This window comes from Alligator sinensis, unplaced genomic scaffold (genome assembly GCF_000455745.1).
Source record: "Alligator sinensis unplaced genomic scaffold, ASM45574v1 scaffold428_1, whole genome shotgun sequence".
Classification (NCBI taxonomy): Eukaryota; Metazoa; Chordata; order Crocodylia; family Alligatoridae; genus Alligator; species Alligator sinensis.
In genome coordinates this window covers 160,678-169,490 of record NW_005841919.1, presented here as the reverse complement: position 1 = coordinate 169,490, position 8,813 = coordinate 160,678, and positions in this window count along the sequence as shown.

Here is an 8,813-nt window from a genome sequence, read left to right as displayed (position 1 = left end):
GGGCTGCCCTGTGTCTGGTCTGCACTGCCACTGCTGCCTTGCCAGGCAGCCCAGTGACGGTGGTGACACAGCATAAACACAGGGCAGCCCCGTGCGGGCTTTGGGCAGCTATACCAGGAAGCACCGGCAGTGGTGAGGGGAAGGCACTGCTTTTACCCTGCGTTGAGCAACAGTTTCTGTCCCGTGCTGCTGCTGCTCAGCCCGGATGGATGAGCCCGGAGCGGGTGTGGGACACGCAGGGTTGGGGCTGTGTGCACTGGTCCCCGCCTCTACTGTGGGGCTGGTGCCAGCAGCAGCAGCAGCCAGAAGGAGCCACCACTGTTCTGGCTGTCTAGAAAGGCAGTTCAGCTGATGAGCCACCCCAGCCCTGTTGTGTTCCCGAGGGGCGGCAGAACACGCCATGCTGGGTCCCTCAGCCAGGGGACTGTAGCAGGGCACTATGGTGCCTGCTACTGAGAAAGATGGGAAGACTCCTCAGGTGCCAGTTGCTGAGGCAACTAGAGGGAGCTAATGATCCGCACCTGCCTGGCCAGCTGGCAAGTGTCGGGGCCAAGGGGCCGGGGCTGAGGGGCTGTGGCCAGCAGTCCGGGCACGTGGGCCGGGGAAGTCGGCACAGCGAACTAGAATTAGGCACAGACGCGTGGAGGTTGATTAAAGATTATTTTACTTACACCGTAGATGGTCGCGGTGCAGGCAGGAAAACTTGCTTGAGTTGCAGTTACAGACAAACACAAGTGGAGTTTGCTAGGCTCCACCGAAGACACACGAGCGGAGTTTGCTAGGCTCCGCAAAACAAACATGATGAGAGCTCTCTGAACCGATACGAGAGTCCGAGCTGTGACTCTCAACGAGCGCGCAGGGCAGGGGTACGTCAAGGATCGTCCGGTGACGGGGAGAGATTCTTGATGGCTGATCAAACCATCACTCGGTCTGAGATATATGTAGAAATCCACGAGATAATCATGGACTCCTTGCCGGAATTCTCTCGGACTTCTCCCGGAATTCTCGGAATCGAGGTTCTCAGGATCCTCCTGAGATTCTCGGAGATCTCCGACTTGGGCAGAAACTGCTCAAGCCTCTTATACGGCTAGCAAGCCAATCGCTAGCTGCCACGTGGGAATAATTTAGAAACAGCCAATAATGGGGAACAAATTTGCATGCGAGCGGCGAGAACTCCTTTGCACTGGGGTTTTCTCTCTGGAGCTAAGAATTGCACCGTGCAAAGAAAGCCCCATGTGGCGGGAAATAATTCTGCAGTGCCGAAGCACACACAGAATCATTGGGTAATGACAACAAGAAGGGGCAGGGCCTGGCTCCTATATAAATCACAGGCAGGAGGCCAGGTGGCAGTTCTCTGCCAGCAGCCAGAGAGAAAGGAGCTCCCCGAGCAATGATGCGAGAACCGCGGGTACAGCCCAAGCCGGGTAAAGGATTACGGCTATAAGCCAGGTGGCTTTAAGTTATGTTATAGCCTAGGGGCTTGTGTTTTATGTTGTTTATAACTGGAGGTTTGGGTGAGGCTATTAAGGGATGGAGGAGGCCTCATAAGGGACTCACACTAGTGTGGGGACCCCAGTGCCGGTGAGGACAAGTATTCAGGGTGTATAGACCCCAGCCCCAGAGAGGGGCAGCTGAGAAGCCCCAGAGAAGGGGGGGTTGGGGAGAAGCCCCAGTGCGGGCGGGGTGAGCCCCGGAGAGGGGGGCAGCAGTGCGGTGAGCCCTGAAGAAGAGGGGCAGCTGAGAAGCCCCAGAGAAGGGGGCATTGTGGAGAAGCCCCAGTGCGGGCGTGGTGAGCCCCGGGGAGGGGGGCAGCAGTGCGGTGAGCCCCGGAGAAGGGGGGCAGCATTACTGAGGAGGCCCGAGAGAAGGGCAGCATGGTAGAAGAGGCCCGAGAGAAGGGCGGCATTACAGAGAAGGCCCTGAGAGAGGGCGTGGAAGGAGGGAGACAGAGAGAGACTGAACAACGTCTATTCCATCTGCGAGGCTTGGGGCGTGGTATTGGGGTGGGAGGAGCCACGCATAGCCCCTGAGGCTTAGATATGGGGTCAGAACCTTATAGGAGAGAACCCAACATACCCAGTTGGTTCGGTAGTCTCCTGCTCACATGCTAATAACATCAAGACATGGCAGGAGAGATTAGAGTGGGACAGCAGAGGTCCAAGAGGGCTCCAAGGGTGCCCCGCGTAAGGCGCAGATGATCCGGAAGATGGCACTGGGGAGGGCGACCTGTCACAGGGACCAAGGGACCCAGCATGGGCTGGACAAAGCCCCTCTGCAGGCCGGTATTTTTACCACCCCTCTTCTATCACAGCTTCTCACAAGATCCTTAGCTGCCAACTTCTGTTGAAGTTTCTCCCTCCTGCTCCTGTAGGGCCTGATATGGCACTGGGCAATGTGGTTATGTGTAAATTTGATAAATATTTTATAGTGTAGTCACTAACAATTTAAAATATATATATATTTAAATGCTATTGCTTCTTTCTAGATGAATACCTATTAAAATTACATGAATGTTTCATTATTCTACATTTAGTTGTAGCAATAATATTGTTAACTAATACTCAGTGGCAGTATCATCATGGATACAAGATCACAGGGCACAAGGTCAGTGGGAGTGCAGTTGGAGGAACTGGTACATCCAGACCCAAAAGCAGCATGGTGATATGCATAAACTAATAAACTCTGCTGACAGGCTGGGGGTTAGGGATTCTTTTGAACCTTGCAAGGTGGGATATGGCTCTGTCTACTCATAAAGACTGCAAGGATATTAAGACAGCATTTGCAGACAATGAATGTAGGCATCAATTAATTTGCTGCCCCTTTTTCAAATTGTATTTTCAAAAAAAAGTCTTAGAAAATTATTACAAAAGTGCTGTATTTCCAAAAAAAAATTCTTGTGCCAGTAATTTGAGTTGGGTGGACTGTTTCCCCCTTACATATTCTTACAAATTGAACAGATTTTGTCCAAAGCCTGAAACATTTTCACTGGAAACTTGGTATTTTCATCTGAAAATGAAAAACGATGATATGGAAAAGCAGATGTCCCCATGCCCTCAGCCTCCCAGGCTGATCTATGTGGCCTATGATACATGAGAGTCTACTTTCTTGGTGTGCTGCTGTGGTACATCCTGAGAATTCCAGGCCAGCGGGCATCAAGGGAAACATAGATTAAAAACAGACAAGGTTGATATGAGACATATTGGCTCTCTCTGGGCCTGGTCCAGCCCCTTACACATTAGGCTTAAGTGGCAATTAAGTCGAATTAGCTTGGATTGTTCCAAGGCAAAGTGTTAATTCAAATCATTCACAGGCATGGGCAGATCTAGAATTTTGAAAAGGGAGTTGCAGCTGGTGAGGTGCATCACCACATATAGATGTAACCAACAATGGTCCCAGGGTGAACTCAGCCAGGCAGCAGCATGGAACAGCATGGCTCCTCGGAGATCCTGTGATAAGGGCAGATGAAGCCCGCTCTGGAGAGCTGGGAGAGAAGCCCAGAGGCTGAGGGAGAGCTTGGGCACCACATCCCATCCTCACAGTTGCCAGAGCCTGAGGACAGTGCGGGCTGTGCTGCAGCCTGGAGGGCTAGGAAGCCCAGCTGCAGCACCTCTCTTGCTCCTTTTCCCTTGGGAGACCTGCCCGAGCTGCTCGGAGGAGCAGCCGGCCCTTCTGGAGACCCCCAAGTGAGGAGGACTCTTCTCCAAGCCCCTGTGTGCTGTGAGGTGCACTAGGGGGGAGGGAGGACTGAAGAAAGATTGATCCAGCTCACTGTGAGCTCTTGGTGGGAGGCAGAGCTAGGGTGTTTGCTCTCATACAGGGCAAGGCCCCTGTGAGAGAGTTAAGACCTGAGCGAGGGGGCGAACTTTGTCTGCCTGGCAAGCGGGTGTGTGCAGGCGCTGGCAGGGGAGATTGCCAGAGCTCCAGCTCAGACCCTGCTCCTGGGGTGTCGGGACAAGGGTCTGGGCAGGGTAAGCTATCTTACAGGAATTTTGGCGAGGGAGCACCTGCCTGCAGCACAGCAATCCCTGGGGCAAGCCTCGTGAGACTCTCACAGCAAGGACCTGCCCACACTTTCCACAGGAGGGGCATGGAAGCAGCTCCACCTTTTTGGGCATCTGGTCCAGGCTACACATCATCATGTACATTATTGACTGAGGGTGTAAATAAGCTTCTAACAGTTCACCAGTTGTGTATTAATTAGTTTCCTTTTCTTTAACCCTTTGTAAATAAAGTGTACATAGCTGAAAATTGTGGGGTGTCTAATTGAAGGTCCAGGGGTAGTAGATGCCTTGCTGTGAGGAGAACCTCCCTAACACCAGGAGGGCAGGTGGTTCCAGGTTGTGGGCACCTCCAAGGATTCAGAGTTGGGTTTTGCAGGTAGTCCTGTAGCCCCAGTGCGGGCGTGGTGAGCCCCGGAGAGGGGGGCAGCAGTGCGGTGAGCCCTGAAGAAGAGGGGCAGCTGAGAAGCCCCAGAGAAGGGGGTGTTGGGGAGAAGCCCCAGTGCGGGCGTGGGGAGCCCCGGGGAAGGGGGCAGCAGTGCGGTGAGCCCCGGAGAAGGGGGGCAGCATTACTGAGGAGGCCCGAGAGAAGGGCAGCATGGTAGAAGAGGCCCGAGAGAAGGGCGGCATTACAGAGAAGGCCCTGAGAGAGGGCGTGGAAGGAGGGAGACAGAGAGAGACTGAACAACGTCTATTCCATCTGCGAGGCTTGGGGCGTGGTATTGGGGTGGGAGGAGCCACGCATAGCCCCTGAGGCTTAGATATGGGGTCAGAACCTTATAGGAGAGAACCCAACATACCCAGTTGGTTCGGTAGTCTCCTGCTCACATGCTAATAACATCAAGACATGGCAGGAGAGATTAGAGTGGGACAGCAGAGGTCCAAGAGGGCTCCAAGGGTGCCCCGCGTAAGGCGCAGATGATCCGGAAGATGGCACTGGGGAGGGCGACCTGTCACAGGGACCAAGGGACCCAGCATGGGCTGGACAAAGCCCCTCTGCAGGCCGGTATTTTTACCACCCCTCTTCTATCACAGCTTCTCACAAGATCCTTAGCTGCCAACTTCTGTTGAAGTTTCTCCCTCCTGCTCCTGTAGGGCCTGATATGGCACTGGGCAATGTGGTTATGTGTAAATTTGATAAATATTTTATAGTGTAGTCACTAACAATTTAAAATATATATATATTTAAATGCTATTGCTTCTTTCTAGATGAATACCTATTAAAATTACATGAATGTTTCATTATTCTACATTTAGTTGTAGCAATAATATTGTTAACTAATACTCAGTGGCAGTATCATCATGGATACAAGATCACAGGGCACAAGGTCAGTGGGAGTGCAGTTGGAGGAACTGGTACATCCAGACCCAAAAGCAGCATGGTGATATGCATAAACTAATAAACTCTGCTGACAGGCTGGGGGTTAGGGATTCTTTTGAACCTTGCAAGGTGGGATATGGCTCTGTCTACTCATAAAGACTGCAAGGATATTAAGACAGCATTTGCAGACAATGAATGTAGGCATCAATTAATTTGCTGCCCCTTTTTCAAATTGTATTTTCAAAAAAAAGTCTTAGAAAATTATTACAAAAGTGCTGTATTTCCAAAAAAAAATTCTTGTGCCAGTAATTTGAGTTGGGTGGACTGTTTCCCCCTTACATATTCTTACAAATTGAACAGATTTTGTCCAAAGCCTGAAACATTTTCACTGGAAACTTGGTATTTTCATCTGAAAATGAAAAACGATGATATGGAAAAGCAGATGTCCCCATGCCCTCAGCCTCCCAGGCTGATCTATGTGGCCTATGATACATGAGAGTCTACTTTCTTGGTGTGCTGCTGTGGTACATCCTGAGAATTCCAGGCCAGCGGGCATCAAGGGAAACATAGATTAAAAACAGACAAGGTTGATATGAGACATATTGGCTCTCTCTGGGCCTGGTCCAGCCCCTTACACATTAGGCTTAAGTGGCAATTAAGTCGAATTAGCTTGGATTGTTCCAAGGCAAAGTGTTAATTCAAATCATTCACAGGCATGGGCAGATCTAGAATTTTGAAAAGGGAGTTGCAGCTGGTGAGGTGCATCACCACATATAGATGTAACCAACAATGGTCCCAGGGTGAACTCAGCCAGGCAGCAGCATGGAACAGCATGGCTCCTCGGAGATCCTGTGATAAGGGCAGATGAAGCCCGCTCTGGAGAGCTGGGAGAGAAGCCCAGAGGCTGAGGGAGAGCTTGGGCACCACATCCCATCCTCACAGTTGCCAGAGCCTGAGGACAGTGCGGGCTGTGCTGCAGCCTGGAGGGCTAGGAAGCCCAGCTGCAGCACCTCTCTTGCTCCTTTTCCCTTGGGAGACCTGCCCGAGCTGCTCGGAGGAGCAGCCGGCCCTTCTGGAGACCCCCAAGTGAGGAGGACTCTTCTCCAAGCCCCTGTGTGCTGTGAGGTGCACTAGGGGGGAGGGAGGACTGAAGAAAGATTGATCCAGCTCACTGTGAGCTCTTGGTGGGAGGCAGAGCTAGGGTGTTTGCTCTCATACAGGGCAAGGCCCCTGTGAGAGAGTTAAGACCTGAGCGAGGGGGCGAACTTTGTCTGCCTGGCAAGCGGGTGTGTGCAGGCGCTGGCAGGGGAGATTGCCAGAGCTCCAGCTCAGACCCTGCTCCTGGGGTGTCGGGACAAGGGTCTGGGCAGGGTAAGCTATCTTACAGGAATTTTGGCGAGGGAGCACCTGCCTGCAGCACAGCAATCCCTGGGGCAAGCCTCGTGAGACTCTCACAGCAAGGACCTGCCCACACTTTCCACAGGAGGGGCATGGAAGCAGCTCCACCTTTTTGGGCATCTGGTCCAGGCTACACATCATCATGTACATTATTGACTGAGGGTGTAAATAAGCTTCTAACAGTTCACCAGTTGTGTATTAATTAGTTTCCTTTTCTTTAACCCTTTGTAAATAAAGTGTACATAGCTGAAAATTGTGGGGTGTCTAATTGAAGGTCCAGGGGTAGTAGATGCCTTGCTGTGAGGAGAACCTCCCTAACACCAGGAGGGCAGGTGGTTCCAGGTTGTGGGCACCTCCAAGGATTCAGAGTTGGGTTTTGCAGGTAGTCCTGTAGCCAGGGTTATATAAAACAATGCATATTTTTTGCCATTTAAAAATAAATTAGAAGCTTTACTAATATGCTAGGAGCCTGATTCAGTTTAAGACTGAAGCAAAAACTAATACAACTTCATTGAAATGACTTAAAAATCCTCTGCTGGGTTGTGAAATAGGAGCTTCATGACCAGAAGCAGCTAGCAGACAGCAGCATTGCAGAACAAAGGATAGCTTGAGTAGTGGAACATCAAGATGAAGTAAAAAAGAAGAAAGGGTCCTTAACATCCATGGAGTGAAGAGTTTAGGAGGAATCAGGTAGTTTATAATTAGGGTGTCTTTATGTCCTGGTTTGGCCACGACAGTCCTAGATTTCGTAGGCCATCCTGGCATCCAGACTGATGTTCCTTCTAAGGATTACTGATCCGTGAGCGTGCCGCCTTGGTTTGGCGTGGGACACTTATCGAAGGGGGCTGGAGCTGGGGCCAAAGACTGGGGCTGGCACGGACTCTGCTGGCTCTGGGGAAGCGCTCTGCTCCCCCAACATCAGGGCCGGGGAGTGGAGCACTTCCCTGGAGCTGGTGGAGCCCACACCAGCCTGCACCGCCTCAGCCTCCATCCCTGCCTTGCCTCATCTTGGGGAGGAGAGAGGAGGAGCTGCTGCCTGCCCTGAGTGAGGCTTCACAGGCTCCAGGACACTGTGGGACACCCCCCCGAGGCCATGCCGGGGAGCGGAGCAGTGTCCCAGACACTCTTCCGGTCTTTAAGCCCCAACACCTCCGCAGGTAGTGAACCACGCCAGAAGAACAGTTATCCCCAGGAACACTTAAGGAAAACTGCCTTCATGGACCCAGATACATGGTGTTTCCCCTGCTAGGTAAGTATCTGGAGATTAATTTCTTTTTAATTTGTATCCAAGGCCAAATTAGCCAAAACTAATCCCAAATCCAAGAGTCCAGAACCGTAAGTGGCCCTACTAGGAGCAAACATCCTCCACCCACACCAGGGGCTTCAGATGTTTCCAAATCCTTTGGTGGGCATCCTCCATGTGGGCCCAAACCCCGGAGACTTTGGGTTTGGATACTGCTGTTTCGCCTGCCCTCAGCCACATGGCCGCAGGAGCAAGCCAGGCAGGAGCCTCCCATTTCCATAAAGTGGGCTTTAAGCCCCAACACCTGGGCGGGTACGAAACCGGGGCAGAAGAACAGGTGTCCCCAGGAACGCTTCAGGAAAACTGCCTTGGTGGACCCAGATACATGGTGTTTCCGAGTTGTGTTGCTGCCGCTGCCAGGCGGTTGGTTTTAAACGCGGGGGTCAGAGGGGCGTGCCCGGGTTCGTGCACCCCAGCTCACCCAGTACTTCGTGTGGGACGCGGGGCTCGGCTGCCCAGAGCGGCGGGCTCCGCTACGCGGCACCTCTGGGGCGGTCCTTCGTGGGGGAAGGGAAGCGGCCACACGAAGGGCGCTCTCGCGGCCGGAGGCAGCGGGCAGAGCTGGGGCGGGAGGTGTGGGCCGGGCCGGGCTGGGGCACAGCGCGCCATTTTGCGGGCGGGAGGGCGCCTGGCTGGGGCCCAGCTGGTTCCTCCTGCGCCGGCCGGGACGGTCCCTTTCCCGTCTCCCCCAGGCCTAGCAGTGCGCCGCGTCTGCCCCCTGCCCACCCCGGGCTGGCGGGCGTGTGGGGGCAGCTGCACAGCGGCGGGGGCCCGCCCCGGGCCGGCTTGTCCC